Source organism: Camelus bactrianus, chromosome 19 (assembly GCF_048773025.1).
Source record: "Camelus bactrianus isolate YW-2024 breed Bactrian camel chromosome 19, ASM4877302v1, whole genome shotgun sequence".
In the NCBI taxonomy this organism is placed as follows: Eukaryota; Metazoa; Chordata; class Mammalia; order Artiodactyla; family Camelidae; genus Camelus; species Camelus bactrianus.
The window spans coordinates 35,104,721-35,129,071 of record NC_133557.1 but is presented as its reverse complement, the minus strand read 5'-3'; the positions used below and the strand labels follow the sequence as shown (position 1 = coordinate 35,129,071).

Genomic DNA, 24,351 nt, shown 5'->3' with positions numbered 1-24,351 from the left:
GCTGTGCAGTGGTCAGTGCTGCACAGGGAGGAGGGAGAGCCAGCCCGGAGATGGAGCTGGACAAGCCTGGTTCCGAACAGGTCCTCAATGGACACTGAAATTCACGGGTGGGAGGGCTGCTGGGACAGACGTGCGGGGTTGGAATGGGAAGTGGCAGGTTTGCATCTGAAGGCTCTTTACCTGCTGAGAGGGGGATGTGGCTGGTTGTGTCTTAGGATTGAGCGAGAGGATTACTTCTGAACCAGCCAACTATTTAAAGGAAGTGAGTCACGTAGAGGAAGAGAAGGGGACCCCTGGGCAGCATGGCCGCCGGGCTGAGGCTGGGTGCTGTGAATTAATACAGTGGTTCCAGCCCACTGGGGGTGACTTTGTCAGTAGGGCCGTGGCCTGGGTTAGGCCCAGCTGGTGGCAGCTGGGCTTCCCTGAGCCCTCACAGTGGAAGGAGCCAGTGTGACTGACAGAACAGAGCTGGAGGGACAGGCTGTAGGCCACATGGGCGGGGAGAGGGGTCCTGCTGGGGCTGAGGAAGCTGAAGGCTCAGTGAGGAGGAAGAGAAGTGAAGTGGGTGCAGCCAGCGTGCAAATGGAGAGGAAAGGGGGTCTGGTGACAGGGAAAGCATGGAGGTGAATTTCAGCGGGCCTACGATGACAAGACCTCGGGGACCCAGGGAAAGTGAGTCTGAGGCGGGATGGAAATGGCGGCTGCTGGGGGTGGGCGGCCTGGGACCTGAGGGGATGAGATGGGACTTGTGGTCCCAGAGACGCAGTGTCACCAAGGGGATGCTGGCAGTGGGCAGAAGGAGCGACAGAGGGCTCAGCACGAGGTTCTTCCCGGGGCGCCGTGCGTGGGCAGTGGGGGACCAGTGTGGGGCCGGGCGGACAGTGGGAGCTTCCCATCCACTACTTTTGGGAGGGGTCCTGGAAGCAGACCCTGAGACAAGGATCCGGGTGCAGGTGGCTTATTCAGGGGATGTACCCAGGGGCACAGGGAGGAGCAGGGAGAGAAGTGACGGGTCCCCTAGTGAATGGGCTGCCCTGAGGCACCTGGGGCTCACACATCACTGGCTGTGTGCGGCTGTGGGGAGCCCACTGCCCACCCCTGCCCTGCGCCGTTAGGTTAAGGTGCTCTGTTGGCAAGAGGACATTCCTGAGAAAGAGGAGGGACGCCTTCAGCCTGTGTGGAATCAGCCACGGCTGGCTGAGCACACACAGGTGAGGCGCTCCCCAGGCCTCCCACTGCGGGCAGTGAGTCCAGAAGGAGCAGTTTTGGGGGGAAGAGTCAGGACCTGGACGTGATGCTGGGGTAAAGACTGCCTCCTGGTTCGGAGACAGATGGGGCTCCTGGGGACACAGCAGGCGGCCCTCCGGAGGCTCCAGGGAAAGCTGACTGGTGAGCGGGCTTCCAGGGGGACCAGCGGGCGCGCTGGGTGAGGGCGGGGGACAGGCGGAGACACGGTTCGGTGGTCAGGGAGTTTGGATGGAAGAAGAGAAGTGATGTGTGTGGACGGGGAGGAGGAGCCCTGGGCTCCAGGGGTCACAGGGGCCCGGAGAGGGTTCCACCTGGGCTGCGAGCCGGCAGCGCAGGCGCACGACGCGGGTGGGTCCCGCCGGCCGCGCGGCCCCTCGGACGCTTGTCCCCGGAGCCTTGGAGGTGTTGGCGGCTCCTCGGAGGGAGTCATCTACAGAGCAAGGTTCTCGGCGGCTCCATGATGGACCCTGGAGTCCTACCGCGGGTCGGAAACGCTGACGTGCGGGGGCTGGAGTCCCGGGGGGGGGGGGCCGGCTTTGAGGCCGCCGCCGGTGCGCCCCGGGGGCGGGGCCGGCGGGGCCTCCGGGGTCCGGGGTGCTCCCCGCAGTGGCTGCCCCGGAGCCAGGCCGGGAGGAAGGGAGGCCTCTGAGCCTCGGCCGTTTCCCCCCTGTGTGACTGGCACGGTCGTCCCCTCTGCGGGGGCGCGGCGTCACAGCTGCCGCACACGCACATCTGGGCAGAGCTGCCGGCAGAAGCGCTCCGGGCGTCGTCAGCCCCACCGTGAGCTCCCCCGTGGCCGAGGGAACCCAGTTTGGAAACCACCACTTGTGCGAACCTGCCACCCACCCCGAGCCGCGCTGCCATCAGACAGTCACAGGTCAGACTCCCTGGTCCGGGGCAGCAGGGACCGGGTCCCCACGTGGCGCTCGGTCTGGGTTGGTTGAGGGCTGTGCTGGCCAAGACCTGGGGACTGTCCACGCAGGCCCCCACTATGGGGCCTGGCAGGAGACACTCCTTGTATGAGGTCCTGGTGGGAAAAAAATGTTTTTCTTCAGAGCTGCTAGTTGTTGTTTGTTTGTTTGGTTTTTGCGGTGACCAGGAGCGTCATCGGTGCCCCCACAGCCTCCCCTCTCCTGTGCTGTCACCCCTCTTCAGTTGCGTGAGGCTTCTGTCAGCCGCTCAAGCACATCCCTGCTCATGTGCTGTTCCCTCTTCTTGAATGCTGTTCCCTTTATGCTTATCTTGGCTGCCTCCTTCTCATTCTCCATGTCTGCACCTAATGTCTCCAGCTTGGAGTGACCATCTCCGAATGCTCTTTCCGAAGTGCCTTTCCACCCCGTTTTTCCTCCATCATGGCACCTAGTCCTCTCTTGCCTCCCAGCACTTTGCACAGTTTGAGGTTAAGTATGCCTTCTGGCCGGCTGCCCACGAGGCCTTTGGCGCCTTTGGGGCAGGGACAGGTCTGTCCTGCTCATTAGCCTTCCTAGCCCCGGGCGTGGTGAGCGAGCAGTATTCACAAGTGGTTGCTGAACAGATCACGGAGTTTTACGTAAAGTGCCATCACACAAAACGCTGAAGTCTCCTTCGCCACCGGGCACAGGGCTGACCCATGGCTACAGCGTCTCCTCCTCCTCTGTTAGCCGTGGGACGTTAAGCCGATTCTGGCAGGAGGAGTCCAGCACAGTGAAAGGTGTCGAAAACTTACTTTAAACTTAGAAGGCAAATGTAGAAGGATAATTTACTGAGATATTAATTTGTGTGTGCTTTTCCTGTTCCACAAAGGAAGTCAGACTTTTTCTCGCCCCTTTGGGCACAGAACGCAAATTCCTTGCACACGTTGTTGGCACAGGAAGATTCATGCCTGCCACCCAAACCTCATCACGCTGGGTGGATAAGTTAAATCAAACACAATTTCTGCTTACTAAACACTGCCACCAAATCTTGAACCAGCTCATCTGATTTATGAGTAAGACTGTAATTTATTCTGTGCTGTTTCTACCACTACAAAGGTAACAGTGTTCTGTGTTCGTTTATGGAAATAAGTCTGCCTTGGCATATTTTTAAAGTTTTAATTTCTCTTCGCTACACCACAAAACCAGTTACTGCTGTTTAATTCATTCCATATTTGTTGCTGAGCATAAGCGATGCTTTTGGAGTCATCAGTGGCTGATGCCCTGGATGTGCAGGTGGAGAGCAAATGATATTCAGTCAGCAGCCTGCATGTACAGGGAGGAAATTCTTCCTACTCTGGAAGGTAAGTTTTTCTGGGAGCCATGCTAAATCTTTGGTTAACAGGAAACCATTTCATAATTTATAATTCATGTGTGACATCATTTACATGATTGGTAAATTACCAAATGGCTCCCAAGGGTCCGTGTATTTACGCATTCATTCATGGGCTGATCTCACCTAATTCCCCAACATTTAAAAACTGTAGCTTCATGGGAAGCTGGAAAAACGTAAGTCTCCATCCGCATTAGAAAGCAAAGTGCTGACCAGCAGGGTTTCTGTAGCTTAGCACAGGCCGGGATAGAGGATGGTATCGGGGCGGAGCCCTCTCATTTTACAGCAGTTGGGGTTTCTTAGCGGCCATGCTGGGGTTTGCACCCATTCTCCCAACCCAGACCAGTGGTTCCACAAACTCAAGCTGAGAATGGAAGGAGAAATGCTGGAGCGAAAGGGGAGGCTGGAGAAGGGGAGAAGGATTTGGGGAGGCCCCGACTCAGCTGGAGGATGGGTTGGAGGTGGGGGTCCAGCATTGTCTGTAGAGAATGCATGTGGGTGTGATTTATGGGAAAAAGAAAATTTGCGACTCCAGTCAGCCGATCCACAGTCAATAGGCTTTGGTCCTCTTTTCATTTTTAAAGATATATATATATATACACACACACACACACAATTGTTAAAAGATTATATTTTAACTACCTTTTCAAGGGACATTAGCTCTAACAGCACAGAGGCCTCAGTGTGTTTTCACGTGTCTTTTTTTCAGAAAGAATATTTTCTTTTCATTATGTCTCCTAACCATTACTGTGTGTGTTCGCTCGTGACTTTGGCAGGAAAGCACGGAACAAATGTTGTCAGGGACGTGTGAGTCCAAGTCTTTAACCCCTAAATGTGTTTCATTCCCTGGAATTAGACAATCTACATCTTGGAACTAAGGACTCATTGAAAAAAAAAAAAAACCCACAGGTTTTAGCCCCTTTTGAAAGATTGTGGCTAAGAACAGAGGTGACTGAAGACTGAAAAAAGGCAAAGCAGCGGGTTTTTGGTCCCTGGGCAGTTAGAGGGGAGTTTGGCAAATTCCAGGAGTTAACATGGGGTCATTTCAAGCAAGTCAGTTTAAACTGGCCTGACTCCCTTTTATAAGTGACCAGAAGGATCTCACTCAGTCACTGTTACACATCAGGCTCTGCCCTAGGTGCCTGACGCGGATGTTGTCATTTAACCCTGGCGACGTTTCCGTGACGCGAATGTTGTCATTTAACCCTGGTGACGTTTCTGTGAAGTGGGAACTGTTTTTATCCTTACTTTAGTGAGGGTTAAACCGAGACACGGAGAGAGTACACATCTTGTCTAAATCCCTCCACTAGGAGTAAAGCCAGGATTTGAACCTGAATTTTATCAGGAGACCAGAAAGGAGTTTGAAGACATCTCAAGACACTTTTGTAAAAAATAAGGAGGAATGTGGCTGGATGATCATGTGGCTACTTGGACGGAAGGCCGCACCGGTCTCAGGAGCGGGTCCCCGCGTGTGGCAGGGCAGGCTGAAGAGGCCGTGGCTGCAAAGCACCGCCGGCAAGAACCCGGTGGCTGCAGGCGCAGCGAGGCTGGGGCCAGGCTCCTCACGCGGCCCTCAGGAGCCTGGGCTGCCCGAGACGAGGGCGCCCTGGCTCACTCTGTCAGTTTGGGCGGAAGGCCAGTTCTCCCTTGTCGAAGATGCTGAGCAAGGCTGGACATGTTTGCAGACACATGGGCCAGGAACAGCATGTCTTGTTCTAATAACTTCTGGAATAGCTTCTGTGAAGATTCTAGGGTGGGGAGGGGGTGGGCGATTGAATGAAGAATCTTAGAAATTCTCTGATTGTCAATATTCTCCAAGGTTAAGCAGGAGCAGAAAGGCAGATGGGGGCTTCCTGGAGCGAGCAAAAAAACTTTTTTTCACTGAAAGAGGATAATAATTGAAAATGTAATCAGAGCACAGAGAGTTCTTAGGGCAATGAAGCTACTCTGTGTGACACTGTATGATGGACACGTGACATCGTGCATTAGTCCAAACTTGCGGAGTGCACGACACTGAGAGTGCGCCCTCACGTAGCGATGGACTCTGGGTAGTGGCGATGTGTCAGTGCAGGCTCTTCGGTTCCTGTTACGTCCCCCTTGCGGGGGATGTTACTAGTTGGGGGAGGTGACTGTGGAGGAGGCTGTGTGTGGGGGACAGGGGATAGACATGGGAAGTCTCTGAATCTTCCTTCCAATTTTCCTGTGAACCTAAAACTGCTATAAAAAAATAAAGCCTTAAAAAAAGTAAGTATAATTTACCTATAGTAAGGTTCACTCCTTTAGTGTACAGCTTTGTGAGTTTTGACAAACGCATCAGCATGTAGCCATCACCACAACCCACGTGTAGAGTAATTCTAGCATCCTCCAAAATTCCCTCGCTGTGTCTCACCTCTTTTTTTTTTTTAAATGATGGAGGCCCTGGAGATTGAACCAGGACCTCGCACATGCTAAGCCCGTGTCCTACCACTGAGCCACCCACCTCCGCCCTCCCCTCTTGGTAGACGATGCTTTCCTCCACTCCAACCCCTGGCAACTGCTGGTGTGTTCTCTGTCCCTTCACTTTAACCTCTTCCAAAATGGAAAATGGAAACGTAATGGAACCATTCGCTGTGTAGACTTTGGAGTCTGGCTTCCCTGATGCACCGGAAGCCGCGGTTGTTGGCCACACGCTTCCAGGCGGCAGGTCCGCTCTCTTTACTGCTGAGTTGCAGCCTGTGGCGCACACGGGGCACGCAGCTTACCAGGTGCCCACTGAAGGGCGACCGGGTTGGTGTCAGTTTGGGCAGTTACGAATAATGCTGCCGTCACCGCTGGCTTGTGGGCTTTGGGTGAACGTAAGTCTTGCTTTCACTGGGCAGACTCAGGAGAAGGCCGGCTGGGTCCCACAGGGAGTGCGCGCTCGGCTCTGAAGGGTGACCGTATTCTGAATGCGTTGATTTGTGGTCCTGGTTTGCTCTATGATTATGGATCATGGAACCTTTGGAAGAAGGTTCTGGGTTTAATTTTTCACATAAAGCTGTTTACTTCTGTCTCCCACAGAAGGAGGTGAGTGGGTCCTGAACGTCACAGCATTCATCAAGGTTTTAATGACAAAATCGCCCTCTGCAGACAGGTGGCAAGTGTCTAGGGACTTGCTTGGTGAAGCTTATGCAGAAGAGTTACGTGGAAACAAAGTTACCCCTTAAGAAACCACCATGAAGGCATGGAGGTCAGCTGCAAAGCTTCCGTCTCAGAAGGACTTTCTTGTTCTCTCTTGTTTTGCATTCAGTGTCCTACAGGGAGTCCTGCAGTGACTTGACACACGACAAATGCCATGTTCTAAGCAGAGCCAGTCCGTTGTCATGAGGGCTTCTGCCAGTCGTAGCACACTAGCGCCGAGGGACACGAGGTGAACACTGGTGCGGGGTGCCGTGACGCGGGCCACGCTGTGAGCACGAACGGCACTTTCGATGCCAGCACATCATTAGTTCCCTCGGTTTGCAGCAGACGAGCGGACGCGAAGGCCATAGTTTCTCCTGTTTGCATAGCTGTGTAGATTTGTGGTTTTGAAACAAAATCTATTTCTCTCCAAATTAGTAAGCAAGGACATTGGGGCAACCAGCTTCTCAGAAAAGGAGTGTTTTTCATTGGTATAGACATCTCAGAAAAATCAGATGCCAAATAACACACAGGAGCATGGAGTTTGTCTGACAAAAAGGAAATCTCTCACCTGTGTGAGCAGTTTCATAATGTTACAACGCTGGTTTAACAGAGATCCAGAACTTTCATTTGGGGAAAAAACACATCAGGCTTCAAAGAACAGTGAGTCAAATCAAATTCATCAAATTAGCAAACCACTGTGATTTTTCTTCCTTCGAAAGTGAGGGTTCAGTGATTAGAAAGCAACATAGCTTTTGGTTAAGAATGATATATTTTTGTTCAGATTAACAATAATTAGTCTTTAAGGTGTCAGATGATGCGCCATAGTATTTTTAATCACAACGTGAAGCGAAATAATAAAAGTTATCGTAATTGCTAACCCAAGCCCGTCTATTCAAAGGGAAGAAACCATTTAGCGCTCTTAACTGTCAACCAGTCAGAAGTGGTTTCCAAATCAACCTGCAAGGAAGTCTGAGCACTGAGACGAAAAATGTCTCTGCTTTCCTGAGGACGTTTATTGCTGGTAATAGCTTTTTAATAACTGGTAATTTGTGGAATTTAATCTCCAGTAGCGATGCACGAAAGTGGTCTGGAGGCAACAGAACTCTTCCCATTGGTTTCAGATCTTGAGCAATTGTTTCAAAATGCTCATGTGATGAAACAAAATGCTTTGTATCGTGACCTTTCATTTCGGAGGGCCAGCTTCTTCACTCTGGGTTTTTGGCTGGTATCCAGTGTCAAACAGCAGACAAGTCTGAGAGATGATGTGTCATTCAGCAAACCTCTTCCCCGAGCCAAGGAATCTCTCGGTGCCTTACTAAATTACTAAAACTTGATGGGCATTTTTGGATTAGTAAAGTGATACATTGTTGATTCTGGAAATTGGTAATTTAAGCTGATTTCTCTGCATAGTCTTCAGCAAACCATAAGATGGTTTTTGATAATGTCCAGTTTCATCCAAATATAGACGATGGTTTTATGTGAGTCCACTGTAACCTTAGCACAGAGTCTGCCTGAGCTGTGGGCTGAGAGGCTGGTTGCACAGAAGTGGGGGTTTCAGGATCATCTAACTGGGACGAGTTCTTGAGGCCTCTTTGCAAATGAACAAGCAGTTTGCAATTTCTCTTTTAAAAAGGAAAACAAATGCAAACATATTCTTTTAAGTAGACATTGTGTGATTTCAGGTTCCGTTAAGCGAGATCTGTGAGAGCCGGGGAATGATTGTAGCCCCTGGGGACACAGAAGAAGGTGGTCCCTGGACCACTGTCTGCCTGACCGAGATCAGCCGGTGGGGAGGGGTGGGCGATGCCAATGTCTACGGTTCAGTTTGAAGTTCCAGGATCCAAGTTTGCCTTTGAGTGATTTATCGTTTCTTTTTCAAATATTCCTGTTACTCCCGCACACAGACACACAATTTGTAGTGACTTCCTCAGGAGCCTGTGGGAATCCCAGACCGGTGGCCTCACAGCGTGGTTCCAACCTGGCAGGGCGGCATCCCCTGAAATGTGTTAGAAATGCAGATTATCTGGCCCCACCCAGACCGGTTCACGCCAAATCTCTGAGAATGGGACCAGCAGTCTGTGTTTTAGGGAGTCTGGGGGATTCAGAGGCATCCTTGAGGGTGAAGGACTGACCCTGATAAGCACAGTTAGCTTAGAGATTTTCAGAAAATCTTGAAAGCCCACTCTGCTTCTGGGCAACTGTCAAGAAGCTGGAAGTGGTTAAGGAATTACTACCCCCAGGGGCAGCCCCCATTCAGTATCTCCCGAGTTAGCATTTAAACGTCCCAGCTCGCTGCCCTCTCCGGGTGGGATGATTCTGACAGAGGGTTTGCAGAGCTGCCCCTTGCGGGGCTGAGCTCCGGACCTGGCTTTGCAGCCTGCTCCCCTCCCTGCAAGTGCTCCCTCTCTCCCTGCAGGTGCTCCCTGAACACCAGCCCCGCCCACAACCTGCTCTCAAGTCCTTGCCTCCAGATGCTCCTGGCAGGTCCCAGACTAAGGCGCTCACCTGGGGCAAATACTTCATAAAAACTGATAGACTGAACCTCCCCTACAGTCTTACCTGGGTCAGAGGCCATCATTCCGTCTCTGCCACTCCTGAGTGGAAGCAGGAATCTGCCCGGAAGGCAGGGACCAAGGATCAGAACACAGGCTTTAGAGCCAAATTCTTGTGATGGAGTCTGGCTTTGCCTCTTGCTGGCTGTGCAACCTTGGATTCATTCCTTAACCTCTCTGTGCCTGTTTCCTCATCTGCAAAACAAATGTAATTATAGCACGTACCTCAGAGGGTCCTGAAGGAGCTTTAATGAGTTCAACATGCAAAGTGTTTCGAACAGCATCTGGCCCGAGGTAAGCATGTAGCAAATGCTGACTATTATTAGTAATGTAGTTGTTTTTTTAATTTGTAGTTTTTTCTTGGCAAGGGACTTCAGCACTGTGTCAGTTCAGTTCCTTCCTTTTCTCCTAAGAAGCCCCCCGACATCCCCCTTCGTTTTCTGACCCCATCATCCTGCCTGTTTGTCCCACCAGGAGGCTTCACACAGCATGAAACCTGGGAAGACACAATTATTGATCTCGCATTTAACAGGAAACACTTTTTAAAAGGGCAGTAAACACTTACCAGTTAAGAGCTTTACACAGATTTCCCTAAGGCATCGTGTCAGGGTAGAGGTCTGTCCTTACTTCTCCCGCTGCTCACTGGGAAAACTGAGGCTTGAAGAGGCGAAGCCCCTTTCCAGGGCTGCAGAGCCGGGAAATGTGAGAGGAGAGACTCAGGCTCAGGACCCTCGACCGCAGAGCCCGGCTGTCGGCCCCAGCGCCGCGCGAGCAGGCCTGCTTACTGCTACCTCTGGACGAACAGTCTCTGACATTCTCACGGCTCAGAATGCCTTGGACGGACGGCTAAAATACGGCTCCCTGGGCCCAGCACCAGGCATGTCTAAGTCCGGAGATCTGGGGGCACTTCTAACAAGTCCGAGCTGATGCTGTGGTGCTGGTCTGGGGACCCACTTTGAGAAGCCCTGCCCTGTGTTATAGCCCAGTTAGAACACGTGAGGAAAAGAAATAAAATCAGAATGGCTTGGGACTACAGCCTCATTTTCTTGATATGCTTGATACCTAGGGTGCAAATACCTCCTTTGGCAATCTTTTTTTTTAAATGATATATAATAGAAATTAACTTTTCTGTTACATAAAAGAGATCTAGAAGTAGGCCACGTAGGGCCGGTGTGCTGCCCTCAACACCAGGGATTAGGTTCCTCCATATAGAAACTTGCTGTTCTACCATCTTCAGCATGTGGCTTCCACTGCACAGCACTGTATGGCTGCTGGACCAGCAGCCATCGCATCTGCATTCCAGCTGACAGGAAGGAGGAAGGACTGAAGAAGGGCACACATCTTTTAAATTTTCTTTAAAAATTTAATTGCCAAAAAAGCTCACATCTGCACCATTTAGTAGTGTTAAGTACAGTCACATTGTTGTACAACGAATCTCAGGAAATTTTGCATCTTCCCCTTTGTCCAACTTTAAGAAATTATTACCAAAAAAAAAAAAAAAGTGCTAAAGTATACTTTCAACAGCTGCACATGCCAATGACAGTGGGGGATAAGATGTGTGTATTCACATGAAAAGCTGGTTAGTTTCTGGCTTCTCTCTCCTTTTTGGCTGTATCTAAATAAATCAGGTGGGTATCCAGCAAATGACTTTTTGGAAGTGCTGGGTCATTATGGTTATGAAAAAATGACATGGGGGGACGCCACTCTTGCAAAGCTCAACTTACTTAGACATCTGTTGCACTGCTTGGATCATTCAAATCCCCAAATAAATTTTTAAAAATTATGTAGAATTGGGCTTTTGTGCCAAAAACAATGACATTAACATTTTTTGTTTTCTCAGTGGAACCTTACATCAATACTTTTTATGTACAACCATTTAACATACAAAATGTTGCAGAAGCAATATTGCTGAAGTCAAAGTGGGGGAGACGGGAAGATGGAGGCTACACCCCATCATTCAGCCTCCTCCTCAGGGGAGGAGCCCTAGGGTATAAAGCAGATTAAATTCCTCCCCTTCAAGAACAACAGAAATGTCTTAAACTCTCAGGTCCTTAAATATTTATATGACATCACTAATAGGAGCTCATTTTAAAACTTTCAGTTATTCCCCGAGTCACACGTGCCTTGCCTGTTTTGAGTCCTAAGGGGCGTCCTTGGACTCTCTGCAAATAAGCCAGTGGCGTGTTATGGAATAGACACTGGTGTGACGCTGAGCCTTTCCGCCTAACCCCGGATCTTCCACTAACTGACTTCGTCCCTTGGGGAGCCAGTTTATCTCTCATTTGTAGGATGAGGGGCTGAACTAACCGATCTGTTAGGGTTTGTGCCTTGGAGCCCTGACCTTCTATGGTTCTTTTTAATGCCTGGATACAATGCCCTTGCCGCTGATGGAAAGATTATCTTGGGAAATGTTGGCCAAAGCGAAGCCCTTTCCCCCCGGACATCTGGTCTCGTTTCCTCCTGCAGGGCAGAGAGGCAGCCTGGCCGAGTCCCAGCTCAGGTAGCTACGGTCTTCCCACCACGATTTTCCTTGCGCTGCCCATCGGCTACGCTGTGCCTCTCCACCCCTCCTCTGCCGCTTGCCCCTTGATATTGCTGTCTGCTGTCTCATAGAGCAGACCTCAAGCGGTGGCTTCATTTGGGGGGTTTTCTTGTGTTTTAGAAAACGTAACTCCATCGCTACAATTGGCCAGGACATGTCAGCCTTTCTAAATGTCCTGAAGGGTTGGGCTCAGGACTGTCATGTTGGTCTATTTTTAGTAGTGACATTATGGAAAATTACCTTAAAAGTCTAATTGGAAAGGACATGGACAACAATGGCTCCTATTTACCTAAACAGTTTCTAATGGGAAACCACACTGATGCTAACAGCTAGTGGTGGTAATGGCTTACTGTGTATCCTATACCCTTGTACGTGCTCCGTACGTATCTGCTCCTTGCAGACGAGGACACTGAGGCACGGAGGGGCTGCATCTCTTGCCTGCAGTTCACGCAGTTCCTCGAGCATCTTGCGGGAGAGCGGTTATGGGGCATCCGTGGACTAGACCATTAAAAAAAGTGAGGTCAGTGCAAAGACAGCCGATGTGGCAAACTCTCCCAGATGTACAATTAAGTGGAAAGGGTGAGATGTGACGTAAAAAGGAATCCGCGAGTGGCGTCACACTAACCATCTAAACTTTGCTAAAGACGAAGCGGTATACTTGGTTTAACAAAGCAATGACATTTGATAAAGCACCCCAGAAATAACGCGGTTTGGGGGGAAACGTTGTTTATTTGACAGACCGCATATCGGAATTTGCAGATACTGACGACTACATGTAAAGTAGCTAAACGACCAGGTCCTTCTGCACAGCACAGGGAGCTGTAGCCAACGCCCTGCGACAGCCCATCGTGGAAAAGAACGTGAAAAGGAACGTGTGTGTGTGTGTAACTGAAGCGCTGTGCTGTGCACCAGCAATTACACAACATTGTAACCGACTACATTTCAATTTGAAAATAAGGTAAGATACAAAATAGTGTGGCTGTATGCATTTCTTTTTCTGGTTTGGAAGGAAACCCCAGGCAACATTAGCAGTGGTTACCTTTGGGGTAAATGTTGATTTTATTTAAAATTATTTTTACCTTCCGTAATATTTGAATTTTTTTTCACCATGTGTATGATATGCCATTTAAATTTTGAAAAAACTCTACAAGGGTTACTTGGATGGTGAGGTTATGAATAAACTTTGCATTCTTCTATGTCCCTATTTCAGAAACATAATAAATGAGATGCTATCAATAATGGGGAATTTGGCCTAAAATCAGCCTGAGACTCTCCAGGCTGAGAGCAGAAGAGCTTTATTCTTCTGGGCTTGGTGGTAGGATGCTGGGGTGAGTCTGGGCTGGCTGGCGGTGGGGGTGGATGCCCGAGACCCTCGAAGTCTGAAGCAAAGCAGGGACATGGGTCAGACGTTGTTCATTTCATGGCAGGTCCCATCAAAACAGAAGCCACAAACATACCACAGCCTCCAAACTCCTCTTCTCTCTTCTTTGGGGTTTCCAATACATTTTTCTTTTAAGAAAATGTGGTGAGAATTTAAAGTCAAGCTCACCATTGAACAAGGGCATCTAGGAGACATGAGCGTTGCCCTAACGTGGCCCCTCCACACTTGCCCCCCTGGGGGATCTGGCTGGGACACGTGTCATTCTCCACCCTCACCTCTCTGGTCCAGAACTACCTCAGATTCTGCTACCAGCGTGTTCGTGCAGCAAAAGGCCCCGGAAGACAGCCCGGCCACTTCATGGGAATGGCCAGTGGTGAATGTCAGTACACAGAGCGGTTGGTTATCTCTCTGGGGGTTAAGTTACCGCATTCAGTGTGGGCTTGTGCAGACAATGGTGGGGCCCGCCACGCCGGAGTAACCCTTTTACCTGCGCCATCCAAAGTGACATTGGAATGAAGGGGCACTTGAGAGCTATCAGTTTCCTAGGTAAGTTCTGCAAACAAGCTCACAGATCTTCTGCTTCGTGACTGTGCCCCACCTGGCTGAAGGAGGCTGGCCCTCCTTCTGACTCCTGGGGACAGATGAAAGGCGGCTGCGCCAGGCGGAATTCCATTGTCGCAGTGTTGACTCGAGGTCGCCCAGCGCCACCCCCCTAAACCTGGGCTGTCAGGAGACTGCTTTTCCTGCCAAGCGCCACATCCTGAAAGCATCAACCACAATTAAAACGTATTACAAAAAAGCGCTGGAAAGGCAGGCAGGGTTTCCCGCCTGTGTCTGCGAATAAATTCACCTCCCACCTGCCAGCACCTGGGGCTTTCGCAACACTGTGCTCTGTCATTTTTCTTTCCAAGATACCACACCTCCCATTTCTCACTGCAAGGAACTGTGGTGACAGACGCTTAAGAATTTTATTTTCTTTTGAAAGGAACTCAGATTACAGCAGGGCTGCACCTAGAAAGGTGTCACAGGAGGGCAGACGGGGAGGGAGCAGAGAGGGAGGTTCCAATGCGGTTGTGTCTGCAGCCTCAGAGAAGGAGGGCTGAGCTGGGTCTGAGGCTGAAATCTGTCCCCGGGACAAGACCTGCCTCAGTCCCTCAGCTCCGGGACATCAGCTCCACTCTTTTAAAAAAATACTTCTGATTTTTTCATTTTAGTTTTTGGAATTTTAAAATTGAGGTGTAGTTGACTTACAATGTTGTGTTAATTTCTGGGGTACAGCATAGTGATTCAGTCACACACACACACACACACATTCCTTTCCATACTCTTTTTCATTATAGGTCACTACGGGATATCGAATACAGTTCCCTGTGCTGTGCAGTAGGACCTTGTTGTTCATCTATTTTATATATAGTAGCTGTATCCACAAATCTCAAACTGCCAATTCATCCCTCCCCCCCCCTTTCCCCCATGCTAACCATAAGTTTATTCTCTGTGTCTCTGAGATGGTAACTGTAAGTCTGTTCTCTGAGTCTCTGTCTCTGTGTCTCTGTGTATCTCTGTCTCTGTGTCTCTGTGTATCTCTGTCTCTGTGTCTCTGTGTATCTGTCTCTGTGTCTCTGTGTCTTTGTTTCTGTGTCTCTGTCTCTGTGTCTCTGTGTTTCTCTATCTCTGTGTATCTCTGTCTCTGTCTCTGTCTCTCTGTCTCTGTGTTTCTGTCTCTATCTCTGTGTCTCTGTCTCTGTCTCTCTGTCTCTGTGTTTCTGTCTCTATCTCTGTGTCTCTGTTCTCTGTGTATCTCTGTCTGTGTCTCTGTCTCTATTTCTATGTCTCTGTCTGTCTCTGTCTCTATCTCTGTGTCTCTGTGTCTGTGTCTCTGTCTCTGTATCTCTGTGTCTCTGTGTCTGTGTCTTTGTGTCTGTATCTCTGTCTCTGTGTTTCTGTCTCTATCTCTGTGTCTCTGTTCTCTGTGTATCTCTCTCTATGTCTCTGTCTCTATTACTATGTCTCTGTGTTTCTTTCTCTATGTCTCTGTGTCTCTGTCTCTCTGTTTCTGTTTCTGTCTCTACGTCTCTGTCTCTGTGTCTCTGTATCTGTCTCTGTGTCTGTGTCTCTGTGTCTGTGTCTCTGTCTCTGTCTATGTCTCTGTGTCTCTGTCTCTGTCTATGTCTCTGTGTCTCTGTCTCTGTCTACGTCTCTGTCTCTGTGTCTGTGTCTGTGTCTCTGTCTCTGACTCTCTGCTCTTTAGATGGCGCTCTCACTCTCACCAATATTCTCAAAACACTGGAAACTTCTGTGCGTGAGGGTCGTTTGTTCACACCAACCAGTATGTGTTTATTGACGACTTACCACCTCCAAGCCCGGGGAGCTGGAGAGCAGGGCGTCCCGGCCACCAGATGCCAGCCCACCAGTGGGGCTTTCAGACCTTCGCTCCAGCTGCACCGACCCGGTGATGCCAGCCTCCTGTCCGGACCATCACACGCGACATAAAATCTGAACCACTTGGCAGGATTCTGGTCCCTGCACTCCCTTCCCACCTGCTTGAGCGCCCTCCCTCGGCTCTCAGCTCTGTCCACCACATATAAATGCTCCTCCATCATCCTGCCTTGACCTGGCGGTGTCCTTTCTCTGGAATACCTCTCTGCTTTATCCACAGCACCTCCGTTCACTGAAGATCCAGCTCGCATGCTGTCTTGTCTGGGGAGCCTTCTCTCAGTCCCACTGGGGAGCTTCTGGGAGACTGTGCAGAACAGACCTCAGATCTGCACCCAAATGAGAGGGGGAGGAAGATGGGTATTTACCCTCCAGCTCCCCGCTGCCATCAAGTGAGGACCCTCCGGGGCAGTGAGTCCTCCAGTGCCGGGTCTGCCCTCGACCCTGGTGGCCAAAGAAAGCCCTCAGTGGAGGGTCCCATGAGCTTTCAGTCCAAATCAGGCTGCACGCTCAAGACTGGTGGGTGCTGAGGGGACATGCTGGTCACCAAAAGCACCTGCTACAAACTTCTTCACCCGCAAAATCAGAGAATCCTAGAGAAAGAACAGATCATAGACACCAGGTACCCAATTAAGATCACGTACTAAAAATATAAGTCATATCTAGAAAGATGTCTTCCAGAGGGAGCTCCTGGACGAGGCAATGATAATAATGCAGAAATCAGAGAAATACTCTCACAGTTTCTAAAGCTTTTATATATATACTTCCTTTAAAAGATAATTTGAGTTTCACAAGAATCTCATGAGCTATTCAGAGCCGCTATTAACCCATTTTTCAGATGAGAATAGGGCACAAAGTGTCAGCTGGTGAGCAGCAGAGTCAGAACCAGTCACCGGTCCTCCTGCGTCTGAGACTGGTGCTCTGGACTTAGCAGATGATTAGAAATTTTCTACCCACTTCAGGGTCAGGGCCTGGGGAAGTCAGTTCACGGTTCAAATATTCCTTACCCCATTCCCAGCGACAGAGCCAAACCAAGAACAGGACTGCTCATTCTAAGATAAATTCAGTCTTTTTATCTCTAGATGGTTTTGAGAAGTATTGCAAAAACGAGAAAACACTCCAGGATGGCCAAATTCCCTCTTAATTCAGTTTCATATGTTTCCAAAATCAGTCCCAATGTTAAAATGGGCAATGAAGTTTGTGTACTTCAATCTAGAAATCGGCAGAATTATAAATATAGCTGTGTAAGTATTAAGATTAATGACACAAAAACAAGCATCATGGACTTTGGGGAGGCTCTATCTTAAACACCCAGCATTAAAATTTTTAAATGAAACATGGAGTATTAAAGAAAAACCAGATTTCACTTTAGCACACTGTGGTAGCTGAGTTGGTGTCTAGCCACAGATTTATCAGGAAGGGGAAAGAACCCTGAGAGCAGAGGTGGGAAGACCCCGATGCACTCGGAGGGAGAGGTGGGCGTGGGTGGGGTGGGAGGGCGCGGCGGCCCCTTTGAGCATTAATGAACGTCCGCTGGTATGCTGTTGAAAAATCGGTTCTCTGTGATGTTTCTCCAGAATTAGTGTCCTCTTCCTGTTACATTCTTTTCTGCTTTTCAAAAGTTCTTTCCCCCAGTAATTTCTATTAAGAATCCCAAATATTCCAGTGATTATTTGAAGCTGTATGCTTTTCATTACTCCCGATACCATTTCTGCATTTGTATTCAGTCCATGTTAACCCAGTTTGGGAGTTCCAGCCCAGCCGAGTCTTCGCACTTGCTGCCTGGGATGCTCGCATCAGACAGCAAGCAGCCGTCCCAGCTGAGCGGTCACGTCTTTCCACCTGCGAAGAACATCCCCGAAGTGCGAAGCACAATTTCAAAATTTAACAAACATCAGGGTGACCAGGAGAGCCGGTTACAACACAAACAGGGCTGGACAGCACCTACAGAAACTCCGGCTCAGCAGGACTGGCCGAGACCCAGACAGCTGGACACCTAATAGCTTCCCAGGATAAATGGTGCCGGTGCTGGACCGCATGCTGAGGCGCCCTGGGGCGGGGCAAGGGTTACACTGGGGCTTCCAGTCTGATGGGAGACGGCGACTCCTTAGCGTCAGAGGGATTTTCAGGAGTAACTGACTGAGCGGCAGATTGAGTGTGCGAGGTGGTGCAGAAGTGGGAAGTATGCCCGACAGATCTCGGCCTGATACACAGCATCGGTGTCACTGCAAGCCGGCCACTGTGTCTCAGAATCCTGTCCACATATCCTGTACTTAGTGACGTGGACACTTAGTGCAAATGCTCCCTGGACTAACATTTAAAGCCAGGAGAGGTGGTGATGGATGGACTCCCAGAAGCTCTGGACTGAAGACCTGGTGGTGCCTCCCCTCCCCGTTTTTTCTGCTGTGTGACCTCAAGCAGGTCCCTGCCCTCTCTTGGCTTTGGTTCCTCCCTGGTCAAGTGGTGATTACACGAGCAGCCCCGATCAACGCCCCGGCTGCAGTGGCCGTCCGAGCGGCAGCGAGCCCAGGTCTGTGCGGGTGAGGGGTGAAGCGGGAGCGGCCCGTCCCTGGAGCGGAGCCGGGCTCAGCCCGCACCGCCGCCCCCGCGCCCCCACCCCGGTGGACTGCATATGGCGTCTCACCTTGTTCTCTTTCAAGATGAACTCTCATTCCCCGGAAAAAATTTCTCAGCCTTAAAGCCACAACTTCAAAAATGCGGTGGGAACCACATTTAAAAGTTCTGGCAAATGGTTGGTTGATTTCATTTTTTTTAAACTGCACTTTTAAAACAAACCCCAAATAGAGATGAAAGCCAAGAATTAAAATATACGTACAAAATAGAAAACATTAATATTCTCAAGTACGGCGAATTGAATAATCATCATAAGGAAACAATAAAACGCACAGTGACTCAGACCAGATGATCACCGTCCGTCTCCAGGATGCTGGCACATGTGGTCCGTGTGGAGACCGGGGTCCAGCCAGGCGGGTGCTGGCCTCGCCCGCGCAGTCACTCCCCGAAGCCCGCCTCCGACGGACGAGTACCCGTCCCGTAACCCAGCTTCAGCCTCCTCGCTGGCAGGGCGGGGGCTGGGGGGAGACTGAAGGAAGGCTGTTAAATTTCACAATCAGGACGCCCTGTGTTACCGCGTCCCTCGGCCCACAGCGCCTTGAGCTTTAGTCTGCTGGTCGACCGTCCTTACAGCCCGTGCTCCCCACGCGGTGACTGTTACTCCGTGGAGGCAGGCGAGGAGCTGAGGGCCGCGGCATCCGCGGGGACTCAAGACAGGAGCTGGGGCACCGGAGGAGGGGAGAGTCCCCGACACCCCTTCCTCGCCCTCGCTCCCCAGCCCAGCCTCCCGCCCCCCTGTCCCCAGCCCTTCGGTACTTTCACTGACGGGGGCGGGTCTTCCCACACCTCGACCTGGAGGAGTTTATCAAGAGGAAGGAGGAGCGGGAAAGAGAAATGTCTCTGCGGTGGTGTCCCCCGTCCCACGCCATGTCATCGACCTTAGACCCCAAACCAGAGTGCCCCGGGGCGGTGGGCACGTGGCTTTATGTCCCAGGAGCAGCGCTGGGGGGTCGCGGCCGCCGCCCCTCCCGTTCCCGAAGGCCCGGGCCTGCCTGCCTCCTGCCTTCCTCCCCCTGTGCGGCCGGAGGCGGGAGGCGGCCCTCGCCTGGCTCAGACCTGCCCCGAGCTCCCACGCCTCGCAGCGCGGACGCCGACTTCACCGCCCGCCGCGGACTCCTGTGCCGCCTCATCTTGTATCGCAGGGCCGAGCCGCGGCTTCTAGAACTGGCCCTGGATGCATGGAAGCCGTTTTCCGTACATCCACTTCCAACACTGCTCCCCATCTGCGTGACACAGACGCGGGGAGGGCCAGCGCATACTTCCCGGCCCTGGGGTGGGGTGGGGGTGCGGGGGGCGCCGGCGCGGCCGGGGACGGGCGGCAGCCGGGGTGGCCCGGGGACGGCAGCTGGCTGGTGCGGCCGGAGCTGTCGTGCCCACCCCAGCAGCCTTTCTGGGTGAGGGATTCTTCAAAGCACACGCACTCAAGGCCAGGCTGTCTCTCTTCGGTTTTCTATGCTCCTCCCCAAGATGGACGGGTCACGCGTGCTCACGCAGCTTCCGGGAGCACATCGGATGGAATGCGGGCTGCGGTTTGAATCCCCCTCTGGACAGACCGGGCTGTCACTTCAGCAGGGATTTATGTGTTTAAAATACGAGATGCCGTACAGTTCTGAGCTGTCATGCCCCGGGAGGGAGGCTCACACAGAAACAGAAGCGCCGTCCGTGCGGGCCGGCCCCTGGAAACACTCCTTACCTTACTCCGGGTGGTCAGGCAGCTTCATACAAATGTCACCCTTCACTTTACATTACAGGCTTGGAAAATCACGCCAAAAAAAGGCAGAATGGCTGCTTCAATTTTTATATCACTTTGGTGAAAACACATGTACTCCCCAAGACCAAAGGACTCTGTTCAATAAAAAAAGACTTCATGGTGGAGACTTAGAGCGAAACTCCACGAAGGCTGAAGTCTTAAAAATAGCAGTGCTCCTTCTATTTGTTTAGAAAATAGTGATGTGGGAGAAGGGATAACTTTTTTATTTTTATAAAAATCTCTTCTATTTTACCATTTATCCTTTGATAAGAATTAAGACCTTGATGAGTCTTTTATTGATGTAAAATCTATTACCAAAAACTTAGAGGCTCAAAATGACACCTGTTACCGGCTCGTGGTTCTTTGGGCCGACCGGCCAGGCCTGTGGCGGCTGCATTCTCTGCTCAGGGTCTTATGAGGCTGAAGTCGAGGTGAGGGCCGGGCTTTGCTCTTCTCCGGAGGCTCCAGGGGACTACTTCCAGACTCCCGCAGGCATTGCCTGGACCCTGCTCCTTGCAGCTGTAGGACTGACACTTCCATTTCCTTGCTGGCTGTCAGCCAGCAGGTCACACTTAGCTCTTAGACGTCACCCACCCCCGACCCCACCGCCTTCCTTCCCACGTGGTTTCCGCCATCTTCAGGCCAGCGACAGAATCTCCTTCCCCTTGTGACCCTTTCCTGCTTCCAGCATGTCCTTCCCGTGAGACCCACTCCCTTTTACAGGCTCCCCGAATAGGCCAGATGCATGGAGGGTACCTCTCCATCTTAGGGCTCAGTGGCTGCTTGCAGCCGGTCCCTCTCAGTGCCAGCTGATGGCTGTGACGTGACAAGAGATGCTCAGTCTTACCTGATCTTCTCATTTTTGAGAGAAGCCAGAATTCTCTTGAATTTCAAAGGTTGCCAGTGATTTCAAATTTTTTAAAATACTGGGTGAACCGAGTAAAAACACATTTGTGGTCTTGACGGGACCTGTGTACCACCTGTTTCCTTCTTTCTGCAGTCTGGAGGCATTCACTCATTTGTTCATTTGAAGACTGTTACTGAGCACCTACTCTGTGCCCTGATTCTAGGCAGTGGGAGCACAGGCTGGTCATGGGGACATTTGAATGCAAATCTGAAGGAGTGGAGGGGTAAATAGGTGTCCCTGTAGGTGGCAAGCGTTCTGGGCAGAAGACACAGCAAGTGCAAAGGCCCTGAGGTGGTCGTGTGCCAGGTGTGCTCGGAGTGGCATGGACACTGTGGCTGGGGGACGTGAGCAGGGGAGAGCAGGGAGGGGGTCAGAGCGCTCTGTAGGCCAGATCAAGTGAGGGCCGGGCTGCTCAGGGGAGCTGGGGTCTGTCCAGTCCAATCTGAAGGCCGGAGGACCACGGTGGGGGCCAATGGTGTCAGTGCTAGTCTGAGTGCAGGAGACCCATGTCCCCGCTCGGGCAACCAGGCAGAGAGAGAGCGGGCTCTTCCTTCCTCAGCGTGGGGCTATGCTCAGGCCCTCAGCAGGCTGGCTGCTGCCCGGTCAGGCTGCGGAGGGCGCACTGCTTTGCTGTGTCCACTCATCTGAAAACACCCTCCCAGGCACCTCCAAAAATAACGGTCCCATGATGCAGTCAAGTGGACACGTAGAATTAACTGTCACCGTAAGGGTGTGAGACCACTTTGGACAGAAACGGGAAGCCTCTGGGGAGTCTGAAAGTGAGAGGCGGAGTGGCCCGCTGGACATTCACAAGTGACCCCTCTGGCGATTCTGGAAGAGTCAGGGTGAGAACCGGGAGATGAGTGATGCTCCTGGCACTGGAAAAGGCAGACTCGAGGTAGAGTGGCCTCCTGACATTACTGCTCCTGGGTCGGCAGTGGACAAGGTGAAATCATAGTTATTATAAGTCTCATTATTGGTGGCAAATCACTGCAGCAAATCCGCTCCAAACATTTTGCTTAAGAACAGTCAGCACTGATTGGATTTTATCCAAAAGGTGTCATTCATAACGTTTGTGTCATCTTCTTGCCTCTTTCGGCAGGTCTTTTCTACAAATGTCGTCCAGATTTCTGTAAGAGGATGGCTCTGCTGGTACCTGAGACGTACCCAAATCAGCATTAATTTACATGCAGGTTAAATTTATGACACAGTTTTAACATTTATATCCACTTAAAAGGATGAGCAGAACAAAAAGCGCCTTTTCATGTCTATTTCTACAAGTCTAGCTTAAAGTGGGAATTCTGTCTGTTGTTTCACCGAGGGAAATGTTTCAGTTTCAGTCTTTCACTCCAAGAGCAAATGTGTGCAGTCAGTGTGAGCTTACACAACCGCTTCCTCAGCAAATGCTTCAATCTGAAATCTGCACCATGGACAAGAATGACATACCGATTAACATGTGTTATTGATATATTTATAACATTTTAGCAAATAAAATAATAATACGAGTCCTGTAATATTGCATTCAGATCCTGACTTTGATGGTAAACCAATAATGAAAGATACGTGTCTGAGAGAATCACTATTAAGAATTATTAAGTGCCAAGTCTTATTAAGCAATTATTAAGAACAGTTTTTTTGAAGCAGAACTCTCCAGAAAAAGAGTACATACTGTTTGATTCCATTTGTATGAGATTCAAGGAGAGGCAAAAGCAATCCATGTTGACCGAAACGCAGCCGTACGTAAAAGTTCACGGAGCCGCGTAAGTCAGCCGTGCACGTCAGCCGTGCACACGTTACCGCACGTACATCTCTGTGAAACAAGAACAGGTATCAACACACTTGCCCAGGCCTCCTTGCGATCTGCTCACGTCTTCTAGAGACCCACCCACTTCCCTGGCTCAGTTGGCCCCCAGTAGATTTTCAGCAACCTTTTTGATTTTCCTGAAGACTGAGTTCCTTGGGAACGCTACAGAGGGTTCTTGCATAAAGCTTTTCATCATGTCATCTTTTGAGAAAAAATATTCCAGTGGAAAAGAGCATGAAGTCTGTTCTGTTGCTATTTGTCTGCGCGGCTTTGTTTATTTGTTCCGCATTAGTCAAATGTCTTTTCCTTATTTCCAGTTAGACGAGCAGCAGATACGAAGCATGCTTAGTTCTGCCCTCCATTCCTGTAAAGAAGCCAAAATTTGCATTTTAATGATTATTTATGTTTCTTTTGGGTTCTTGCAAGGATTATCTGGTTTTACCACAAAAGCCGTATGTGTATTTCAATAAAACATTGCTAAATTCGGTAACGCTAAACAGGCTGGGTAATGCTTGGAGACATAATAAATTCACGATTCTGTCTCCCATTTATTCTCCACCTTTCAAAATTTTTTGCTTTCAGAAAAAGTCTGCTTTCCAAGGCCTCAACCTGCTGAAGAGGGTGGGGTTGGCTGGAAAAAGAGTTTTCTCTCTGACTAATTTGAGTCCATGGCTGGGGAGAAGGAGGAGGTCTGTGAGTCTCTAAGGAGGTGGCCCCGGCCTCTCCTCGGGAGACCTGCAGGGGGCGGCGAGGGGGCTGTCGGCTGCGTCGGGGCCCCAGGCGCCAGATCCCGTTGTTCCGAGATTGGGGCAGGGGCTTGCAACTTCAGGAACCGCAAGCTCAGGGATGACCACGTGTCAGCCACGCTCTGTTGTGGGAAGATGACCAAAGGCAGGGACCCCCCCCCCCCACCTGCTTCCATTCTCTTCCCAAAGCCTTGGTATTGACCTGGGCCTGGGGGTGATGAGGGAGCCCTAGGAAAGCCTGGGAACAAATGTATTGCCAGGCAGGTAGGGCGAGGGGTTCAGGGTCAGGAATTAGGTTGATTAGAAAGAAATCAAGGAAGGGTGTTTCGAGCACGTCTGAGTTTATGCACGGAGATTCACACCTGCCAAGCGAGGACAATACTCTCCCCCCGCCCGAAGTCCCCATCAGTGTGACTCGAGGTGGCTTCTCCAGCAGCCACGTGCTCCTGCTCCCTCAGGGAGAGAGCCGATGTCTGAAAGTCTGGCTTCTGAGAACGGCACCCCGAAAACTATCAGCTCGGATGCTTAGGGGCCACACAGAGGGCTTCCAAGTCAGGTGTGAGTGTGGGTGGCTGGTGGTGTGGATCCGCAGGGACGGACAGTTAAGGGCAGTCAACGGGGAGGCGCGCTGGGGCAGGGTCCGGGCGTGGACCGGCCAGCCAGCGTCACGGTGGACCAGGCACTCGAAACCCAGGGCTCTGCAGCTCCGGGGACACAGACCAGAGATCAGCAAACCACGCAGTATCAGGACATGCCTGCAGTCAGGGCTTACACACTTTGACAAGTAGCTGTCAAAAATGTCGAAGTGGAGAAGATACAGAGAAAGGACTTAAAGACCAGGAAACCAGAAAAAATTGATGTAGATGGTTCGCTTCTACTTGGGAACCGGGCCTGAGGCCGGGGCCGGGGCTGGGGGAGGGGAGCTGCAGG

The 24,351-nt window shown here is 50.9% G+C and overlaps 1 long non-coding RNA gene across 4 annotated transcripts; it reads left to right on the top strand.

The window, feature by feature from the left end:
* The first annotated feature begins 531 nt into the window (after positions 1 to 531).
* Positions 532 to 21,205, top strand: LOC141574093 (uncharacterized). Of its 4 annotated transcripts, none has more exons than XR_012500760.1 (4): positions 532 to 672; positions 1,116 to 3,502; positions 6,800 to 12,724; positions 15,804 to 21,205. It is a non-coding gene; the product is annotated as an uncharacterized LOC141574093 (long non-coding RNA). The 4 variants fall into 4 exon arrangements; XR_012500758.1 differs by lacking the exons at positions 6,800 to 12,724; positions 15,804 to 21,205 and adding an exon at positions 4,842 to 5,281 and having other exon boundaries at positions 1,116 to 2,125; positions 3,348 to 3,502; XR_012500759.1 differs by having other exon boundaries at positions 6,800 to 21,205.
* The last annotated feature ends 3,146 nt before the right edge of the window (positions 21,206 to 24,351 follow it).